This window comes from Neodiprion pinetum, chromosome 3 (assembly GCF_021155775.2).
Source record: "Neodiprion pinetum isolate iyNeoPine1 chromosome 3, iyNeoPine1.2, whole genome shotgun sequence".
NCBI classification, from domain to species: Eukaryota; Metazoa; Arthropoda; class Insecta; order Hymenoptera; family Diprionidae; genus Neodiprion; species Neodiprion pinetum.
In genome coordinates this window covers 17,359,143-17,382,670 of record NC_060234.1, presented here as the reverse complement: position 1 = coordinate 17,382,670, position 23,528 = coordinate 17,359,143, and the positions used below count along the sequence as shown (strand labels likewise).

Below are 23,528 nucleotides of genomic sequence, written 5' to 3'. Positions count from 1 at the left end.
CCGTAGGTACAACGGAGGCATCGCTATTCGTGTCTTCAACAGCTGACTCCGGATCATGTGTCACGGAGTCACTCTCCGAGATATCAGTTGGGTAGCGCGAGGGAGTAGAAACCGGAGCATGTCTTGGAGCTGACCTAGTGCCGGTCCGACGCATTGGCCGATGAGTTAAAGGGGGAGCAGGGATTCTGGGTGTTGATGTGTCTGCTTCAGATTCAGAAGATGTCGAGGCATATGTCGGGTTTTGATAATTACAAATGGTGATCGTTATGTCGGAGTCTTGAATATGTAATGGATCATCCAATTAACAAGGTTCCGGTCTAACTTATCTAAGCCGCAGCCTAGTCTTGGAATCGAGAGCGATTTGACTTTGTCTTGTTCTGAGCAATTCTTTAGATTTACTAGGGCATTGAACAGTGTTTCTTCAGTTGGTTTCTGGTAGTGGTATTTTTTTGTTACTAGATTGTAAATGAGGCGGTTACCATGTGGCAGTGTCAATACGTTCGTTACTTCAGGGTCTAGTTGTTGTAGTTGATCTCGGGTGATTATTTTCCTATTGATTAGTTGTCCTGCGACTTCTCGTGATGTCTTGCAGTCTGCCGAGATGCAGTGGGCTGGGTTATCTTGTCTGTCGAGGAGATTGGCGCGTATCTCTTGAATAAATTTACTATGCGTTAATGGTAGGTGGTTAAGATCTGTTACGAATTCTGTGAATCGAGGGGCGTAATTTCGTCCTTTACTGGTAGTGGCTTCGGGTGTCGGCTTATTCAGTGTGTCGGACAGTTCTTCACGTATTTTAACACTACGACTCTGGGGCTCACCGGAGTTTTGGTTTGATTCAGATGAGGTGAGTGGTTGAATTCGTTCCGTAGTTTGCTTGATCGTTTTATCGACTACGATCAGTGCCTCCGTTGCGCTGCTATTGTCAGTCATACTGGCACTGGAGTCAGAGGTAACAGAAGAAGTCGAAGTGTCTTGTAATGCTTTGTTTCGTCTTCGTGGTAAAGGGCCGGTGGATTCATGTGCAGATCCATGCGCTCGTATTGGGTGCTGGTCTACATGTTTCATTCGCTTGTGAGCGCCGGTAGATGAGGATAGCGTATCTGGTTCGCGAGCACGCGTTAGGTGTTGGTGAGCTACTTTGGCGCGCTTGTGGGCGTCAGTAGATGAGCATTCTGTATCGGGTCGTGGCCGTTTTGATGCAATAGGTAGAATTCGGGAAGAGTCGACAGGTGGATTTCTGGAAAGCGCGTCTGCGCTAGAGTTCGCTATTCCTTTTTATGTTTTGTGACGTTCGAATATTCTTCCAACTTCAGTCTTCAGTGCATTGAACGAGAAGTCGGGTCCCGTACGTTTTTGATCCACTTTAGTGGTTCGTGGTCTGTTACCAGAATGAAGGTTCTACCGTAAAGATGAGGACGAAAATGTTTGACGGCATAAACGACTGCTAAGAATTCTTTTTCGGACACCGAGTAATTGATTTCGGCCTTTTGTAACACCCTCGATGCATACGCGATTGGTAAATCCTCGCCATCTTTGTCTTGACTAAGTATTGCTCCTATTGCATACTTTGAAGCGTCGGTTGTTAGGACGAAGGGTTTTTCGAAGTCGGGATACTGCAGTATCGGTTCTCGACACAGACTATCGCGTAGTGTTTCGTACGCAAATTGATGTTCTGCTGTCCATAGGAAAGGGCTATTCTTCTTTAGCAAATTATTATTAGGTATAGCAATTTTTGAAAGGTTAGGAATGAATCTTCGGTAGTAGCCTATCAAGCCTCAAAATTGTTTAATCTGTTTAGGATTCTTGGGAACTGGGTAGTTTTTTATTGCTGATATCTTCACCGGATTAGGTTTCAATCCATTTTGAGTGATGACGTGACCTAGGTATGCTACTTCTTTACGCAGAAATTCACATTTATCTGGCTGCAGGGTTAGTCCTGCATCAGACAATCTCTTCATGAGTTTTCGAAATTTGGTTTCGTTCTCCTCCAAGGATCGGAAGTGAATGACTATATCATCCAAATAGACAAACATATCTGTACCCTGTAATCCCGATAGAACCTGATCTATTAGACGTTGAAAGGTGGATGGGGCATTTTTTAAGCCAAATGGCATTCTAGTATATTTGAAATGGCCGTGAGGAGTCGAAAAAGCGGTCTTTGCGCTGTGATGCATTGGAATTTGGTGGAACCCGGAAGCCAGGTCGAACGTTGAGAAATATTTTGCGGAGCCTAGCTGATCTAGGATATCGACGATATTTGGTAGCGGGTAAGCGTCGCCAATGGATTTTTCGTTCAGTTTCCGGAAGTTAATGACCATTCGCCACTTCTTTTCGCCGCTAGCATCTGTTTTCTTGGGGATGATCCAGACCGGGGAATCGTAACGAGATGAAGAATGTGTGATGATGTTCTGATCAAGGAGTTTGGTCACTTGTTTTTGTATTTTGTCTTTGTGTACTCTTGGGTGTCTGTATTGTTTGGTATGAATTGGTGCGTCATTGGTAGTAGGGATCGTATGGCTGACTAAGTTTGTATGTCCCAGGGTGTCACCCGAAAGGAAAAATAAATGGTTGAATTCGATAGCAAGATTAACTATTAATTGTTTTTCTTCGTCGTTCAAATGATCCAATCGTAACTTTTCTTTCAAAATCTCAAGGCGTCTCGAATCGTAATTTGGGGATGTGAGAAGAACGCGATTCTCGATCCTTTTTTTTTTTCGTGTAAGACCTGTGCTAGTAAGACCTGTCCGCTGCTTGCAGTACTTGTATGCGTTGGGTGTGTTTTTGCACTGAGCATGGCGGTGCTCGCGAGTTCATCGACTTTTTCTAGTGTTACGACTGGTCTTCTCATTTCCACAGCTCATTCGTTGGAATTTATTGCATAAACGTAAGCAAACCCTTGTTGGTTGGTAACCAGGGCCTGTCCCAGGAATATGTTAGCGCCTACTTCCAACTGTTCTATGAATCCCGTTTTTACCGAGGAATTCGGAATTTTTAGTGCAATCACCTGAGCCGTTCGTGGTGTTATCAATATGTAGTCTTCGTTTAGGAGTTTGAATGGTTTGCTAGTATTATTCGGTAATATTTTTTTTGTATCGAAAGATATCGTTGCATTTTCGTTCCGTAAAAATATCGATCCTAAGATTCCGTCTTCTTGTATCGGGAACAGATCGTCGACTATATGGAATATATGAAGGTTGTCACCGATTCGAATGCTAGTTGTTCCAACTACTTTTACTGGTTCATGTATAGCACTGGTAACGTGGATCTGACCTTCGAGTAATTTACACGGAACATGCGGATGTATTGCTCCGAGTTTAATTATGTTGACATCAGCACCGGTGTCAACTATAAATGTGCTGGGTTGTCGTATGAGTTCACCGGTGGTTATTCGAACCTTCGGTGTTTGTGTGGCAGATGTTATGAGGATACGCGGTGGTGTTTTCGTGTTGGTTCTATGCCTGTTAAAGGGAATAACGCCGGTTTCGCGAGAGATAAGGTAGTTGTTTTTGAAACAGATAGTCGCCTTTTCCGAACGTAAAAAGTCTGCACTTAGTATACCGTCTTCGATGATAGGGAAGGAGTTATCGACAAGATGGAATTCGTGGCGTGTATTAGCTAACTCGATGTAGAGACTTCCTATTGTTCTGATGGATTCTTCCGTTATCCCTGAAATCTGCCTAATGTCCGTCTTTGTGACGTGGACTCTTGGGTCGATTTTATCGATTTTTAACAAATTAATATTAGCGCCAGTATCTATTATTAGTGTCACGTACCCATTCAAAGACTGCGGGCATTGTGTTCGAATCTGTGGAGGGCCAGATTCTAATTGTACGGAGCTGACGTTTGGTTTGGACGCTGCTCCGGTTTGAGGGAGGTCGATGCGTCCGTGCGACCGTCCCTGAACTCGTTTAAATGGCTCGCGTTGCCTGAATATTCGCGATGTTGCTTTGCTTCGTATGAAACCTCCAGGTGGACGCCTGTATCGCAATTCTCGTTCGAGTAGTCTTGTGTTACGTAATTAACCCTTAAGTTCGATCGTGAAGGATTTGGTGTGTTATACTGTTGTGAGCGTTGACTGTCATTTCGCGTCTGGTCTAAAGGTTGGTTTGTCGGGTCTCTTGCTCGATATTGGGTATTGGGATTGTTCTGTTGTTGACGATTAGTGTTATTTTGGAAAACTCTTGAATTTTGTTGGAATTTTGGATTCTGGGGATATTGGGACCGATTTGAGCGGCACTTATCGTTTGAGTGGCCTTTGTGACCACACTGCGTGCAAATTGTGTTGTTGCGCTGCCTCGTTCTGCACTCTTCTATACTATGACCTGCCTTCTTGCAGTATCTACACACTACTCATAGGGAAGGTTGTTCAGGACAATATTTATCGATGTGATCGGTTAATTTACATGTACTACATTTTATATGGTTTTGTGTTCCGTAGTTAGTATCACGGTATGAGGCTAGTTTAAGTCTATCTGATAATAGTTTTTCAGTCTTGGTGGCCGTGTCTATAGCCATTTGTAGGGTTTGTGGATTCTCATGAGCTACTCTTATTTTTAATTCGTCCAGTAACCCTTTGATAAATCTTAGTCTTGCGGTTTCTTTGATATTTTTCTTTAGCACTTGAGCATCACTGATAGATTCTGAGGCATCTATTGATTCGCACGCTTGTCTTAACAGATGTTTCATTCTAGCACCGTAATCTAGAACACTCTCGTTTCGCCTCTGTGCCGATTGTGCGAGGTCTAGCTGGATATCTGGGAGGTGTTGTTTAGACGCGTAGGCCTGTTCTAGGCAGTCTAGCAAATCTCGAAGAGAATCCGGATTATCTGACTCCATATATTTACTCGCGTCGCCTTCGATTTTCGTGCGAACGAGTGTGGACAATAAATTCAGTTCTCTGGCTAAGACAGCTTGTTTTGCGCATTCTACTTTAGTTATGAATTCGGATACGGGCATATTAGTGCCATTGAACGTGGGAATCAGAGCTAATGCATCTTTAAGAGGCAGGTGCGGAAAAGTGCTTTCGGTAGCCATGTTGTAAATTTTAATCTAGGATTTATCGACTTACAAAGTGAAGATGAAGAGGAGGAACGGAATAAAATGTTGCATTCTTCCGTGAGGATGTTGATCCAGCGATTTCGTGTCTGTAGCCGGTGATGACGTCGGTGTGCGTTGTGTCGTACTAGAAGTCGTGAAGAATGAAGATGTCGTCGTAGTAGCAGCAGGAGATAGTCTTTCAGCAATATCGATTTGGAGATACGGATTTGTCTGTGACGTCGTGTGAATCAGAGATCGTTGATTGCGTTAACGTAGAATATGGCTTTCAGAGTGTCTTCAACACTATCACACAGTGGTATTACTTTTGTATTAACATCACTGAGCTTGCACACTTCGGAACCGGTCTATCAGATGGCACTTCATGCGTAGCACACACGTAAAATTGTATCACTGGATTTCCGGAAAGCGAAGGCCACCGCTGCCACCAATGTTACGTCCGTGATTAGAGTTACTCTTGAGCGGTAAGAGTAAACTGGTTGGCTTCGCTTTTAAGTTCCAGGACAACCGGAAATCAGGATGAGGATCGAATAACGTAGGGTTTGTTTGAGATATTACTAATATATTTATTTCGAGGAAGTTCAGATGACGGTAAAAACGAAGTGTGCTGTATGAAGCTATGTAAGAAGTTCAGATGTGACGTTGTTGAGAGTTAGAATAGGAGTGTCCCTCGAGACGTGAAACGTACGAGTGCAGAAAAGGTGTGGCAATGCTAGGACTAGGGAATGGAAATTGATGAGTAAGCGCGATAGTGAATAGCGTGAAACTATGTAGAGATAAGAGGACAGGACAGAGATTATGAGATTAATGTAAGAACTGTGGGAGAATTGGCGAGTAGGAAAAATAGAGAGAAGTGGTATGCTGGACGTAACAAATTCTTTTGATCGCTCTTTCAACATGTATTGTAATTGAAGCTATGGAATACCCCAGAAGAACTTCACAAAAAAATGGGGATTACAAGTGAATGGCGGCATTATTAATACGAACTGGCGTATTAGGAGCTCACTATTAATTTGTGGAAAACCTTTGTTAGTCAGAATTTAATCTCCTGCTTTAATTAAATTGAGAAAGCCAGAATCGATTGATATGAATCCATCAGTTGCTTCTCTTTCATATGCTTTTGACACAAAAGTATTCATACCTGATGGAATAATACCAATCAAAAAATTTACCGTAAGGTTCTATTTTTCGTTTGGATACATCAAAATTCTCTGTTCAACCGTTGGTGGTATGTTTAGTACGAAGTTCAGTGCAATCAATTATGTTTGGACAATTCGGATAGTTTAAAAAGCTTTGAGGCAATATTCTTCTGATAGCCTCTTTTGATGGTCAAAATATCCATGTTTCAGATTTTTCAATCAACATTTTTGAAACATTGGAGTAATTGTTTGCAGCAGAAATATAGGATACTGTAAACATACAGCCAATTACAGCGAAAGGTAGTCCAAGTTTCATTTTCATAAGGAATATCTGGCACCTATTCACAGCAGAATCTTTTTTAAGAAATGCAAGTTGATCATCTTTTTCAGAGACGATAAATTTAAGCAAAATGTATTCCAAAAGTAAGGCTATCCCAATGAATTTCTTCATCAGTTCATCTGTCGTTGCTGATTCTTTTAGCTTGCGAAGGAAGGTGCGGCTACTTGTCGTGCACAACGGATAAGAAGTGCGGGCCTTGCGGAACCGTACGAGACAACTGGAGGTTAGCTGCCTCGCTAAAAGGGGGCATCACATGGCACACTTTTTTCCCGGAACGATGTAGTTCTTTGATCATTTACCGCCTGCCGTAGGAGGTGCAACGTTGACAACCTTGGCCGAAGAATCGCAAGGCAGCACTCGAGCAAATTTGGAAACCCTCGTGCAAGTATCACTGGCAGTCTTGACTAATGCAGCTCTTACTGAGCCGTCTGGACCAGGATATATGATAACCAGGCAGTGAAGGATCGAGCAGGACTACTAACTTTCCTTCAGATAGGTTGGGCTGGGGAGACGTCCATTTGACTCGCTGCTCTAAGATGTTCAAGTACTCCTTGCTCCACTTACCCAAAACTGATCACGTACTCCTTGAACCAGTTTCCAATGGGATAGACGATCGCGACTTTATTCGCCACTGCTAAGTCTTGGAATGGATGTGCGTAAACGTCGACGACACTTGTCAGCCAGGAGCTGAACCAACCCTAACGCCTATTTCGCCGTTAGCCATCAAGCTGGAGCATGTTTGTCTGATGCACATGCCTCGTCGAAAGATCGTAGCTTGGCCGGCAAAACCGAGCAGCTGGGAATGGGCCATGTTAGACTGATGAGTTTTGGATGAGAGGCCCGTGTGGTAATCACCACCACCAAGACGTCTCGGTACGGTGATGCCGTAGGGCGAGTACCGAGTTGCGACACTGGAGAAATGGACTGCGCAGGGAATACCAGCATAGCGAGGAGCAGGCAGCGTTTTTCTACCGCTTTATTATAGATACCGCAACATGAAGTAAAATCATAATTTACCGCCAAGATCTATTCCTGCATCAATACCGCAGTACCGTGAGGGGTACACCTTCCCCTCTCATGCATAGCGCGGGGCAGCCGATGACAACCCCCTCTACATATCGCTCAACAGGTCGATGAATTTATATATATCAACGATGGAGCCGATGGACTACCGCCCATCCACGTGACCTGCTGGCCCAATTGCGATCACCCAGAACAAGGAGGGGTGACCCCTAACAAAGACGGCAGCACGCCGAAAATCGACCGGGATCGCAAGGAGCATCTCTCGACCCGGCACATTCTACGTCTAGTGCTCGTACTAAGTCGACGTGTTTTCCGCTGCCTTAACCGTTTTATTACCGCACTTTTCTGTTTACTTGTCTACCGCTATATCTACTGTTCTCACCTATATCTTCTATTCACGTAACTGAAGTTTTCTTTGTTATATTGAAGCCCGAAATTATTTGCATTATACTTTATTTATATCTTTTACCTATTTTCTCTCTCATCTTTTCTCGCGGCTTGCGCTGCGTGGGCCACATAGGCTCGTCCTTTATCATATCTCTTGTCTAATATCGCAAATAACTTCGCGACTAGTTAACTTACTTATTTGATTTCTGGTGACTATTGCTTTCTTTCTTAATTTCGCTCTGCTCATCTAATATCGCTGAATTGCAGCATTTGGCTATCGCTTTGCTTCTGATCCCATCGCGATTACCTATTTGCCTGTTTTATTTGAATAGCTGACTATTGTTCGTTGTAGTGATCGGAAAATTAATTAAGTTACATATATTTTCTCATTTTGTCTTATTCTTAGTCACTTATCTTCATCTTTTAGCAAAATTTCTATTACCTTGTCTATATCTTTTGTCTGATGCGATTAATTTGCCTTGTTATCGATTACGGTTGAGTAATTAATATCGTAAATATACCTGTCATGTAAAATTCCAGACGAACATCCAAGGCGGGTCACGCTCCTGAAAATAGTCATCCGAGACGGTTTACCGCTGATACAGCGGATAGCGAGTCGTCCGTATAGATTGCTACCCATCACACGGTGATTCTTATAGGCATTCATTTCATGCAGGCAGTTTTAATCTTCGAGTGGAAGCAAACGGTCAGTCCGACGCTCACATTATATTTCCTACGTGTGTACGTTCTTAAATATTTATTTTAATCAATAAACAAAACAGACTATCTACTCAATGCTCCACCTGACCGGTTTACTTATTTCATCATAATCCTAATATCGACTGTGTGGCAACACACAAATAGGTTTCCACATAACATACCGTGTGCGCGATCTTCCGTCGCTGCGTGGTGTAACACGTCGTTCTCGGAACCTCGAGTATTGCACTGTACTGAGTAACATCTTTTTGGTTAATTCTCGCTTCTATTATCGCTAGCACGTGGTTCGTCCGTATTTCTTCTCGCTTGTAATATATCGCATTATCGCACCTTTCGTATAATTTTGTTTCTTAATATGTTAAGAATACCTGTATCTTTCGTATATCTTACCGTTAGTTATCTCATATCTATCGCATACATTCCAAGCTAGACACTACGTATTACTTTGTCTTCTTTAAAATAATTTTTGAGTCCTGAATATTATATCGAATATCTTGTTTCCCTAAATTTCGATTATTATATTGTTTCACTAAATTGAATTGATGAACCGCTGATTTAACTTAGATATTATCTGATTGATTTGTAATTCTTGTTTCTTTCGTTTCTCATAATATCTCTTAATTTCTTTATTATTTGTAATATTCTCTGCTAACTGCAGATTATCTTGACTATTTTTCTTTATTGTGATATTACTATTCTCGCGCTATCTCATTCTGTTGTTGCTTGCATTGTACCCTAATTTAAGAACCTTAAATCGTGGATTGCATGCTAGCCTACATTGATTGACTTATTTTGTAAATCTCGCCGAATGTACTCCAATTAGTAATATCGCGAACATACGCTTTTCTATCGCTATCACATAGCTCGTCTCGTTAATCTGTTAACTCTCACTCATACCTTCTCTCTGGCTGTATTTGAATTTCTTTCATGATTTAATTGTAACTGAATGTCTTACATCTTTCGCTTGTAATTAATATCGCTCGCCTTTTGTCAATATAGTCGATACTATTACCATTCTCTATTTTGTTGTGTTTATCTGTTGGATACGATCCCTCCCCTCTACCATCCATTTACCATCTTGTCTGTACTGAGCCGGCTGTGCAAAACCGTCGTAGAACCTGATCGTTTCTTCTCTTGTCATTTCTTCAATTATCTTATATCTGCCGCTACTGCGTCTGGCGCCCAACAATAGTATCTTTATCGTCAATTATCTCCTTATTCTGATCAGTACCTGCGCCGTAGGGAAACCGGACTTTAGCCCTTACAAGTATCTATTAAAAATAAATTATTCCGGTTACAATCTACACGACTTATGAAATAAATGCACGATTCAGTTTTGCAATGCGTTCATTGGGGATCGATTGGAATGAAGCAAGAAGGTTTTGTGGGCTCATGGACTTGCCGCCGCCAGTTCAACAAACGAAGTACGATGTAATAGTGAAAAATATTCATACAGCTGCTTCGAGTGTTTGTAAACCGTTGTTGAGACAAGCTGTCGAGGAAGAATAAGGAGAAATACGCGAAGACGCTTCGAGTAATGATGGCATTGAACTGACTGTTTCAGGTGACGGCATCTGACGAAAATGCCGTTTCACCTCGGTATTCGGCGTTGCGGCTCTGATTGGCCAGTTCTCGGGAAAAGTTTTAGACATTATTGTGAAATTTAGTTCTTTTTCTGTATATAAATACTGGAGTAATCGCACCAATATTGAGCAATACAATGAATGTAAAGTTGAACAAGAAGGAAATTACCTGATAAATCATGAAGGATCGGCAAGCAAGATGGAAGTTACCGCCATGAAGGAAATGTTTCTAATGCCGTATGTATCGCGATCTACTTTAGTGACGCTCGAGAGAACACGGCAATATTCAAATGACGGGAATATATTTCCTCTACACATATATGTCGATATATTGTCGATTGATGTTTACAACACAGAAAAAAAGTTAAAAATGGCAATTTTGATTATATCAAAAACTCTTGCAATTGAAATATTTCCCGAGATGTGCGATGCCATGATGGCTAACATCACGGTCGCCTACACACAATCCTCATTCTAGTGAAATCATACATGCTGTGAGTACCAATAGCTATTTTGTCAAATAAAAATGATTTTTTCCTACCGATGAGATTTTATATTAACAATGTGTACTATAAGCAATTACTGGCGAATAAAATTCATGAGTTTTTGATACATAATGGAATTTAACACAGGTCATTTAAATGAATTTACTCCAAGCGCTTAGGCATTGACAAGCTTTTTTTGCTAATTGTCGAAATACCCTCTGTTCGCCTGCATTTTTGTGATCATGATTAAATCATATTTTATTATTAATATTTTTATTATTAATCACACTGATTTACGATTCTGATTTATGAGTGGATTCAATTCAATGGATCAGGGGCGATAACGTCGGAAATGAACCGACTCAACGTAGAGTGAAACATAGTTTGGGTGACGGTGACTGGCTTATACGGTCAGAACACATTATCGCAACAAATTTGTGAGCGATGAATGATTTTTAACAATGTTGACACCTGATCCAATAGCACTCCATATTTATGTACCAGCACGAAGTTACGGACAAAACCAGAAATTACTCTATTTAAAATAGTCTCGGGAATCATGGATTGAAACGGGGTATCATGATTCCTGATAGCGACGAAGTAGTGAACTATACTGCAAAACGGTCCCGTGAAACTTGAATTATTTTGTACTACTAACAGAACAGAATAATCGGTTTGATCGTTGACAAAACATGAAATCAACTTAAAAATTTTGTGTACCCTGAAATTCACTCAAAATTTTTTGCTGATTTTTGTAGAGCTTGTGTTGTTGAAAATTCTTCTGTTATCAAGGACAATTCAATAATGCATTGTTTTGAAGTAACCGAAATCTGGAAATTGAAATGGATTACTTCGACTTGTATGGATTTTCTGTAACACAGACTTTTGAACTGTGCAGCGGAGAGCCTATGATTAAGAAATTAATATAACGCCTCTAAAAACCCTCTAACTTGTTCCGTCTAAGAGTTACACCGATTTTTCGAGTTTGGAGGTGGTTTCCACCCGCTGGGGGTGCAGCATTTAATTCGTGCCGATTGTTGATTGAGAGCCTTTAATTTTACAGTAATTTTGGCGCCTATACAAACTCTGTAACTTGTTCCGTCCAAGAGTTACAACGATTTTTCGAGTTTTGTGGTGGTTGACCCCCCTCGGGGGTGACACAGTTAATTCGAGCGGGTGATATTCCAGAAGCCTTTAATTCTAGAGTCATTTTGGCGCCCATACGAACTCTGTAACTTGTTCCGGCTGAGAGTTACACCGAATTTTAGAGTTTGAGGGGTGCCCTTGAGTAGGGGTGATTTTCAGAATATATTCTATCTATGGATTCCAGGAGCCTTTAATTAGCCTTTAATTATGACTTTCACACTTTTTGGAAATTTGACCTCGTTCCCGTTTTTTTTAAGTCTGGCCAGGTTGATCTCGAGCTGGCACCGCCACAGGTTTTTTTTAAAAAACGCGGAGCAATTAATTCAAAGATGAGAAATTCCAAGAGCCTTTAATTAGCCTTTAATTTCGACCCTAACACTTTTCCGAAATTTCAACTGTTTTCCGTTTTTTACGGTGTGGCGGTTCCAGGTTTATGTCGAGCTGGCACCGACACCGGTTTCTTTTAAAAAACGCGGAGCATTTAATTCGAAAATAGAGCATTTAATTAGCCTTGATTAGCCCTTAATTATTCCATAGGAGATTTTTTGATTTTCGAATGTGGCGGTTCCAACTTGATATGGCTGACAGAACTTGGTTAACAAGGCTACACATGTTGGCGCACCAACGGACCTGGCTTGTCCCCTACGTAACACAAGACTTTTGTAAATTTTTCGATATTTTTTGCAACTAAAACAACTTTTTTACCGTGTAGTTCAAATAAAAATTTTGCTAAAAATTCTATTTTACTCGAAATATTCTATTATATTTACAAATCGCTTATAAATTCTCAATTATAAAACTATTGAAGAACTTTTTTTGGCTTTTGAAAAAAAATTTTTTGCCCTAGGTAGAAAGGGTTTGTCGTGTCCAAGGGAGGGGGAGGGGGAAGGGGGGGGGGGGGGGGGGGGGCGTTGTGCCCTACGTTCCCCTAATTATATTCAAGCATTTTCAGAAAGTACTCTTTCGTCATAAAGAAGTACAAACCTATACAATAAGGCGTCTGATAGAGAAAATTATTCATCGAAAGGACAATTTACAGAAATAACATGTAATTAGTCCCTCAATCATATAGATTTCCTCAGAGGTCCGATGTCAGCAAACTTTCATACTTGCCAAAGGCTCATTTATTCATCTTGGCTATACCGATTGATGTGAACCGTCATTCATTCTTTATTGTCTAAAAAAGGCCCGCCAAGTATACTGTAAATTTCTGGTTTCGTCCCTAATTGAGCCGATGCGATGGGTCAAATAACGACTTAAGTCGACTCAAGTTTTGACAGGAAAACGGGAAGTAAAGATTCAGCTGCTGGTATTTTAGCACGGTGCGCACGCCGCTTCTTATGGTCATTGCAGCTTTACAAGTTCACGGAAACATCCAGAGTTCACAGGATATATAGGTAGGATTGTACACAAAACCAATTTCAGCATATTTGAAAAACTTATTCAACTTGACTTAAGCCATTTTTCGACTCATGAGCTCAATTGTACATATTTTGCGTAGATTTCTCATTTTTGCCGAGAAGTTATGCACTTGGCAGTGAGGACTATGATTTCAATATTTTTTCGAGGAAAAAGCATTGTTGCTGATACTTATTTGAAGGTACATTATCACTTTGCTGGTTTCTAAGTTGCAAAGTGAATTTTTGTTGGTACCACTCAAATGTACTAGGCACAAAGTTTTTGCAACAGAGGTACTTTTGGGTGATTTAATCTTCAGTAGCAGATTTGATTTTTCACATGCCAAATATCAAACGTTCATAATATACTGTCTGCTAAATCGATGCCATTGTTGTTTACATCATCCTTGTAGGCGCGCGCGGCCTCAGGCGGATTTCGGCTGTACTGCCCTAAAATAATCGCAGCGACCCAATACGAGGTGTGTTCAAAAAGTAAGGTGACTTTTCTAATTTCGCGGGCTATGTCCGTTCGATCTTCGATTTTTTTTTATGTTATGTTGGTACACTTGTCCCGAACATCTGTACACAGTTTCAAGTGTATAGCATGTTTAGTTTGTTTTTGACAGATACAAAGGTGAGACGTATTTTGGTGTGCTCGGCGATTTTTTGCTATCAAGAAAAATGGATCGAAGAATTTGCATCAAATTTTGTGTAAAAAATGGAATTAAGTGCTCCAAAACACTTGAAATGTTGACAGTGGCATACGGTGAGTCTACTCTTAGTAAAAAAAACGTTTATAAGTGGTACAAGCTCTTCCAAGATGGCCGAGAAGATGCCAATGACGAACCTCGCTCTGGACGCCCCAGCACGTCAACAACAGATGAAAACGTTGAAGCAGTGAAGAAAATTGTTTTGGAAAATCGTCGAATCACCATCAGAGAAGTTGCTGAGGATGTTGGCATATCGGTTGGCTCGTGCCATGAAATTTTTTCGGATGTTTTGGGTATGAGACGTGTGTCAGCGAAGTTTGTTCCGAAACTGCTTAATTTTGACCAGAAGAATCGTCGCATGAGCATCGCTCAGGAGCTGTTGAATGACGTCAATGATGATCCTGATTTACTCAAAAGGGTCATAACTGGTGACGAATCATGGGTATATGGTTATGACATCGAAACCAAAGTCCAATCGTCCCAGTGGAAGAGCCCAGGAGAGCCAAGACCGAAAAAAGCACGCCAAGTTCGATCAAATGTCAAGGTTTTGCTCACTGTTTTCTTCGATTACCGTGGCGTAGTGTATCCGGAGTTCTTACCAAAAGGTCGTACGGTCAATAAAGAGTATTACCTTGAAGTTATGCGCCGTTTGCGAGAAGCAATACGAAGGAAACGTCCGGAATTGTGGAAAAACAATTCGTGGCTTTTGCATCACGATAATGCACCTGCTCACTCATCGTTGCTTGTGAGAGGTTTTTTGACCAAAAACAACACCACAATCATGCCTCAGCCAGCATATTCACCGGATTTGGCCCCATGCGACTTTTTCCTGTTCCCAAAACTGAAGAGACCTATGAAAGGACGGAGATTTGCAACGATTGAGGAGATAAAGACTGCATCGCTGGAAGAGCTCAAAGCTATACCAGAAAGTGCTTATCAGAAGTGCTTTGAGGATTGGAAAAAGCGTTGGCACAAGTGTATTATATCTGAGGGGGATTACTTTGAAGGGGACAACATAAATATTGATGAATAAATAAATAGTTTTTCATAAAAATATAAAGTCACCTTACTTTTTGAACACACGTATAACATCCTACCATAACGCTAATACTTTTTACAGTAGAGCGTCGATTATCCGAACATCAGTTATCCGAAACGTCAATCATCCAAAAGATTATTGAGTTCTTGGATTTTTGAATAACAGGCCGAGCTTCCGTTGTAAAGCAGTGGAAAATTGTAAACCTTTTTCCAAAGCAGTAAAACAAATATGTATATACACCTGCCACTTATAAAATATGAATATTAGTATACACACTTGTTTGTCAATACATATATTTTATACACTATATATTCTATTACATAAGCATTATAAATTTTAACCAAAAGTACTATGTATCGAATAAGAAGATAGTTCATCTGTTCGAAATACATACGCATTGAACGAATTCACGTTTTGTTTTTTCACACTGTTCGGTTATCCGAATTATCGATTATCCGAATAGTTCCCGATCCCAATTAGTTCGGATAATCGACACTCTACTGTATTGTTTATTACTATTTCATATCACTAACACTAACTAACCCAGCTCTAAGGGTGATTTTTAATCACGAGTGGTTGTGCAGCCGGTCTCTGCTACCGTGCTAATGCGATTGGTCACTTTCTTTTATAGACGGATTTTGATTTGCTCGGAGACCAGCTGTTGACAACACGGTCGAATGATTAAATATCAGTTTAAGTGAAAAAATGTTGTGACCAGGTGACATCAAACGAATCCTTCAGCTATTTGAAATATCCCTAGATGAAATACCTGTACAGTGGTCGAATGCATTCATCAAAAATCTAATACTTGAAATCACGAGATCCTTGTACCACGGAGAATATTATTGTAATAATACATTAATACGCAAACACTTAAAGTATTCAATTATATAATATACAATAACAAATCTTGCGGAATGCGGAGTAAAGAACTATATTATAAGCAGCCTATATTATACTACATAACTTTAGAGATAAGACTACCATTCAACAAATGTATAATAAGTATGTAATATACAGTAAATGAAACTAGAAAACATTGCTGTAATAATCTATGCATAAATCTCGTGAAACCAGTAACTGCGGAACCTCCAAAACTGTGATATGAATTATCCAACATAAATTATACCACCCATTTCGAAACATCGTATTGTTGGCAACACAACGCGCATGAACGCTTTTGGGGGCAATCCAGGTCTCTGGAACCGTACAGAACGCCATCTGGACAGCATACTAGGAGCATAATAACTAAACCACAGTAGATAGGCCAATCTCACGGGACGATTCTCTAAGTTTAAACCATTGTAAATCAATCCAAAAGATATTATACTAAGTGCGTGATTACGGTAATATCAAAACCCTTCGAAGCAATGTTCTGGTAAAAATCACGGACCCCTAGAATTTTTTAGAATATTCCGAAAACGGTGCATCCCAAACACCGTACTCCGTGAAAACGCAAACAGGTGAAATTGTCTTTTATTTTGACAGTCACTTGGTGAATGACTTAGCTTAAAAATTACAAAGTTACCTTATTGTAGGCTTTGAGAACGTTGGAGGTTTAACTGAAGCTCAAACAAGATATAATATTAAATTATCCTAAGTTCACGTTGTAATTGGAAATGATTTCCACTTACTGATCTCAAGATTCCAAGGCATCAACATGCTTGAAACAGTACAACGTGATCAGATTCCACTACTAATAGTCTCAACATGAATCAACCTGCAGATGTAAATGACACGGAAGAACTTGATGGCAACTACGAATATCATGATGATGCATTTACTATCAACAAAAGATATAACATTGTCAACACATCGTAAAATACAAATGGAAGATTCATTTAGCAATACTACACCACTTTGACTAGAGAATTTCATTGAGGTACAAAAAAAAAACACGTATTTATTCTGTAAAACATATTTTTCCATTGTTCAATAGAAAACGAGTACATGACATAACCAATCTTTGGCGTAGAGCGTTTGAAGAATATCTTACAAGTACTAAAGCTAAGAATTTATACCGAAGAGCTGATGATTATTCCAACAGCGATTTGTACATATATGGGTACGTCCAATACTTTTCGACCGCAGCCTGCGGGCTTGGGTCATCGATTTAGCTGCTGATTTTTTTCAAGAAAGTAGGTTATAAAAAAAGACGATTCTACAAATTTGAGCTTAATATAAGAAAATCTGGTGGCTATAGAAATTTTTGAAGTTTTTAATAATTCAAGTTTTTAGTTATTTTCATGATTTTTTCGTGGGAGCTCTATGGGACTTAAAGACTCGAATCAAACGGCATTCCCTTCTCTGACCTTGTATTTTGAGGAAAAAAATAGTTTTTTACTCTGTTACGTCCAGCATACCACTTCTCTCTATTTTTCCTACTCGCTAACTCTCCCACAGTTCTTACACAGTTCTTTGAAAGATCATTTAATTCTTTATAAAATCGACTGGAATGTTTATTTTCGTATCTGTAATAGTTCAAGAGTTATATTAGTTTTTTAGTAGACAAATGAAGCAGCCGCTGCAACTTTTGTAGCACGTGTTTTTTAAAATTACAATAAAAAATTGACAAAATTTTTTTCTATACTTTGTTTTACATGGTTGTTTTTGTAATTTTTGGAAGTTTGAGGGAAAAAATATAACAAAGTTGAAAATTTGTGTATAACAAATTGATAAGTTAATAAACAATGGAATTGTTGACGAAAAAAATTTTTGTGTTGTTACTTTATAAAGGACTGTCAATTATGATTTTTGGATAAAAAACAATCTCTTGAATAATTATTTAAACAATAAAAATATTAAAAAAACGATTATAAACAAGTAAAAATTGTTGTTAAGAAAAAATTTTTTTTTCATAAATCATAATATTTATAGTATAATAAAGTTGTGAAAAAAAAATGTTGAAAAAATATTGAAATAGTCAATTTGTTTGTAAAAAATTTACAAACAAATGGCGGAGAAAATATTTTTTGCAAATCAATTAATATCTTGTATTAATAAGAAAACGATAATATCATGATTAAGAAAAAAAATATATTTTCCAACAGTATTACTTGGATTTTTCAGTTTTTGTTCGAGTACAAAAATTATCATAAGCAAAGTATGAATATTTCTTCAACTTTTATGACGTGATATTGTTGAGTATGTATATAAGAAAGGCTCCACGAAGCGAAATATTTTTGTGACAATTATTTAAATATTTTTTTTCATTTACAATGAAGACGGAAATTCGAGAAAATTTTGTTACTTAACAATCGTTTAACTTGTTGAAAAATTAACTTTAAGTAAAATTTCCAACAAGAATAAATTTTTTGAAGTGTTCGAAATACATCGCAATTTTTTCAAATTTTTTAAAAATATTCAATACCTTAAAAAAATTAATCAATGCGTCGTATTCGCTTTTGACGCCGCGCGCGCGACCTAAAAACATAGCGCGGAGACCCATTTTCAGCGTTGAATTAAAATTATAAATAATGGAGATAGAGTTCCGGGAGCTGCAAGTTTTTTTATTGGAAATTTCCTCCTCTTTGAGAATTTTTTTTTTTAATTTCAGAAATATGAATAGTCTATGAGATGTTGGCGAAAAACGAAAAACTTTTTTTTTCCATCTTTAATTGTTTATAACTTTTGCAATTATTTATGTGCTGATAAACTTTTTTAGCACATTTATCTAGGCGTCATTCCGAATCCAATGAGCTATCGCACATAACTTTAAGAGCAGTATCTCTATTTTAGACCATTTTGAGCTTATCGACTAGACCAAACTTGATAAGTTCATACTTGAGTGAAGGAATGGTTTCGCCACCTCCAACTGAAGTCTACGATCTTGATCTTGATTAGAAAGACGTTTTCATTGTGATATCCGGTCTGACATGAAAATACGACACAAATACGCCTCCAAATTCAAAAATATGGTGCGCTGCAACCACCAGACATCTTGTAAGTTCATATAAAGAAAACCAAGATGACTCTAAGAGAAAACTGAAGATAGCTGTTTGCTAAAAAAGGCCATTGGAGGGATACCTTTACGAAAAGTTTGAAAAAAATACAAGTTATTGAAGAATCTATAAGACACGTAAAAATGATCGTTTCATAACTTTGCTTGAAAAGTATCACAGTTGAAAGCAAAACTGTGAGAGGCAGTAATTTTTTATTCGTGACTTTATTATGTAAAAATCGATCTATAGTTCTGTTAAAGCTTTTATCTCCCTTAATAACACGTTAAATTTTTAGAAAAAATTATTTTACATTTTTGAGTTTTTTTTTTATTTTTCCCAAAAACGAATTGAGATTGAGGTCTATAACATGTAAAGAGCACCAAATTCATCAATCAACCTCTGGCTAGGGCCGTCGAAAATTGAAGTTCTATGCCGAATAGAATGCCGTGCCCCGTTTAATTTGAACTTCCGGTTCTACTGGAAACAAATCGATTTTCAATGGTATACCGACAAACATATACTTTTTCCTCCTCATTACTTTTTCTAAATAAACGATTATGTTTTTCCCAGTCTACATATTAATTTTTTTTAAGTTTCTAAACTTTTTCTGATTTAGAAATGTTTGTTTTCTAATTTGTATTTCAAAGTTTTTTCATTTGCTGCCAAATCCTATTAGTTTAACGTTTTCATTCACCCGTACTCGGACAGCCCGACAGACCGACAGACACTTTTCTTTTCACAGTGATGAAAAGTATGGCGAAAAAAACCAGCTTTTCCAGCTTGTTTTGAATAAATTATTGTCCCTTGAATAATATCAAATGAAATTATTGTAGTTCGGACTATAGCCATACTTATATATGGAATACAAAACTGAATACAAAAATCACGTTGACCAGCAGAAAACCGACTTTTTACACAATCAAAAAGCCGCAATTTTGTAATATCTGGCAACAGAAAAATTCAAACTATAGTTCAAATTCTATATTATTGACCACAAAAACCCGAATTCTAAAATTCCTCATAGATTTTTAAAAGAAAATTCTAGGAAATGAGGTAAGAAAACAGGCGCTCATACTAGAATCTTCCCTTAAGTTGCACCAAATATTAATCTAACTGAATAGAACTTGTATCTTTCTACACACAAAGAAAAGCTCTTTAGTTTCATAATTTTCTTGCAAGGCAAAGTGTACCCAAAAGGCTTAAATGCGGTCAAAAGGTGTATGATACTTTTTGTTTCTTAGTTTTACCACTGATTGTGGTACTTTTCCGGAAATAGATGGTAAATTATTACTGTATCCCTCTGTTTTCGATTTCAGTTTTTATTCTTGAATTAAACTAAAGTATTATTTTATATAGCTACATTACATATATGGGTACGTCCAATACTTTTCGACCGCAGCCTGCGGGCTTGGGTCAGCGATTCGGCTGCTGATTTTTTTCAAGAAAGTAAGTTATAAAAAAAGACGATTCTCCAAATTTGAGCTTGATATAAGAAAATCTGGTGGCTAGAGAAATTTTTGAAGTTTTTAATAATTCAATTTTTTAGTTATTTTCACGATTTTTTCATGGGAGCTCTATGGGACTTGAAGACTCGAATCAAACGGCATTCGCCTTCTCGGACCTTGTATTTCGAGGAAAAAAATAGTTTCTTACTTTTGCAATTATTTATGTGCTGATAAACTTTTTTAGTACATTTGTTTAGGCGTCATTCCGAATCCAATGAGCTATCGCACATAACTTTAAGAGCAGTGTCTCTATTTTAGACCATATTGAGCCTATCGACTAGACTAGTTCAGTCCTACAAGAATATCTTAAAGCAAACAATAAACGCATAACACAGGCCTGTGAAAGATTTTTATGCAAGATTTTTAAAGATTTTTGAACGTTTTTGATTAAAAAATTAATAAATATAATGAATCTAAAACTGAATGTTTAGGTACAAAATTAACAACATTAGTTTTAAACAAGACTTGAGAGACTAGATAAATCACAAAGACTTATACAATCTTTTTCTCTTGTACTTACGTAGCTTTAAATATATTTAAAATCACCATAAACAACAACTATTGAGGGTAAATGAATATTTAAATGTCAACACTACCATTAGTACATACAATTAACGCAAAAATTGGAAGTTAACTTCAGTAGCATTAAGAAAACAGAAAGAAAAATTCTCAGAAAATTTACATGATTAATTTTTCAAAATATTTCAGTCGTATATTCGTACCTAATACCTACCGAAATTACTATTCACTTCCGTGGTGGTGGCGGTGGTAGTGATGGAGATGGATGGGGGGGGGGGGGGGGGCACCGCAGGCCTGTGTAATCAATCTACCTCCAATAAATATACTTTCCTACACAAAGCGTGTTCAATCTCTAACAAGTAAAAATATTGTTTCGTCCGTGCTAACATCATCACTAACTGTACCCAGAATAGCTGTTAGAGGTTAACCCGTGAAATTCATAAATGAAGAATTTAATCAATTGATTAATAACTGTATTTTTTTGCATAAGTACTTGGGTTACAGTTTGGATCACAAGTAACAAGCAACGCATAATTATTGAAATTAAAAAAAAAAAATTTACATTCCAAAGCGTAACTTGTCGTGTGAGTTATTAATACGTCGTGCGATGTAGTCATCTCATCACAAATATTACAGATAAACACCATTGTTCAGATAAGTATGGCGTTGGATATTTAGTAACCATTGGTATTTACGCAATTCATCATCTAATTACACAAGTAATATTTTTTAATTACGAAATTAATTAGATGGCCCGACATTTTTACCTCCACTCCAGCTACGCCGCTCTGACCACTCTACCGCTTGAGATCGAGCGTCTCGAGTCAACTCCACTGACTCCTAGTACTCCACTCGGAATAAACGTAAAAGGCTGTAAAATGCTTCGCTCCGACTGCGCTTTGTCATTTACCAACCGCTCCAGAGTGAATAGTGCAACCGGATTGCATGTACTGAAATCAACTATTATATTTCAGTCAAGAGGGTATCCGGTATATACAGTCATAAATTTTTAGAAAACCGATTTTTTTGCACATTTCTATATGCCTGATCTTCTAAGAATATTTTGAGCCCATGACTAATAAAAAATTCGAATAATTTTGGAAGTTACACGAATTTTAGTAAGTCAGTGCACCTGAACGGTCGGGTCAGGTCGGAACACTGATCTCTATTATAACTGGATGGGGGATACGCTGAAATGTCTGTGAACAAATGAATGTCAGTGGCGGCCATTTTTTTCGTGGCTCTGTGCCACCCACGTGACCTCGGACGCGCGATACCGAAGCGTTTTCGAGCGTTTGATGCACTGATCTTTGAGCCAACTTTTTAATTATTAGTGAACTTATTAAATTTTTTAAATGATTCACACGTGCGTGTTTTGCGGCGTGAAATTTAGAGCCGGCAATGGAAGGACTTTCCACTCGTAAGTATTCGTTTCAAATAAATATAAATCGCATCATAGGTGTCATATTTATCACGGTGAATGGGGTTAGAGTGCCGATGAATTTTTGAACTCCAAATTGGTATATTATTTATACTTATATTGTTTGCTCCAGATTTCCACTGTAACAGCCAAAGATCTTCAGGTCATGGCTGAACGCTATGCAGTTGGGAGAAAATTTTCTGCCAAAAAAGGGGATGAAATTATGCTCGGATCATTTCGAAAAGGAATGCTTGAAAAAACCATGCGTCAATGTAACATTGGCTGAAAGCAGCATTCTGACACTTTTTGGCATCCCAAAATCAGCCTGTGTATACCGCAGAGCAATTAAAAAACCTGGAGACACACGCACGTTTCACAGGTACCGCGCATCAATTGTAAATTCTGTAAAATGTTCAGATCTAATGATTTTTAGCATTTTGATATGTCATTCATTATATGCTACCACCTTTACGATATGATGCATATAACTTCTCGTAAATTTGTGTTAGTGTACCAGAGAGATGGATTTATTTTTGATATTCCCAATTAGCCTGAGTTGTCCTGTTGAATGAATTCACCTTAAGGTTTAAAGCAAACGCTAGTTGCCTGCTACAGAAATGTAATACCCTTGATCTTTCAGCTTTCCACATAAAAATGCCCAATTTCTAGCGAAGTGGATTGCAAACCTAGGATCTGAAAACTGCATTTTTGGTCCTAGGAGCTCACTTTGTTCTGAGCATTTTGAAAAATCCTGTTTTCGCCCATCCGGTCACAGTCATGGCCAACTGCTGCACTTGCGTGATGCTGCAGTCCCTACAATTTTTGTTCCTACAACATCTGAAGGTATAATTCATGACTTGAACGTAATTACACCAATTTGTAAAATTGCATCCTAGGATGATTTAGAGTAATAACGATATTTTGCAAGAGTTCAAGAGTCCAATTTTTCAATTGTTAAATGTACATTTCATTGTGAATTTCAGAAAGACTTGGACTAGAAATAGCAAAACGAACTGGTTCGTCTGAAGAGTTGCCTGCGGCAAAACGTCTCCATGCCGAGAGTGATTCCACGGTTGACGTTGTTATATCTAGTCCATTGAATCAAACTCCAGAGTTGCAAAG

At 38.4% G+C, this 23,528-nt stretch overlaps 1 protein-coding gene and 1 long non-coding RNA gene across 4 annotated transcripts in view; one reads left to right on the top strand and one right to left on the bottom strand.

The window, feature by feature from the left end:
* The window catches only part of PGAP1 (GPI inositol-deacylase), a 282,452-nt gene that overhangs the window by 204,041 nt on the left and 54,883 nt on the right, over positions 1 to 23,528 (bottom strand). The window lies entirely within an intron of this gene.
* LOC138190678 (uncharacterized) lies at positions 22,550 to 23,527 on the top strand. The gene is made up of 3 exons (XR_011176710.1): positions 22,550 to 22,785; positions 23,047 to 23,249; positions 23,390 to 23,527. It is a non-coding gene; the product is annotated as an uncharacterized lncRNA (long non-coding RNA).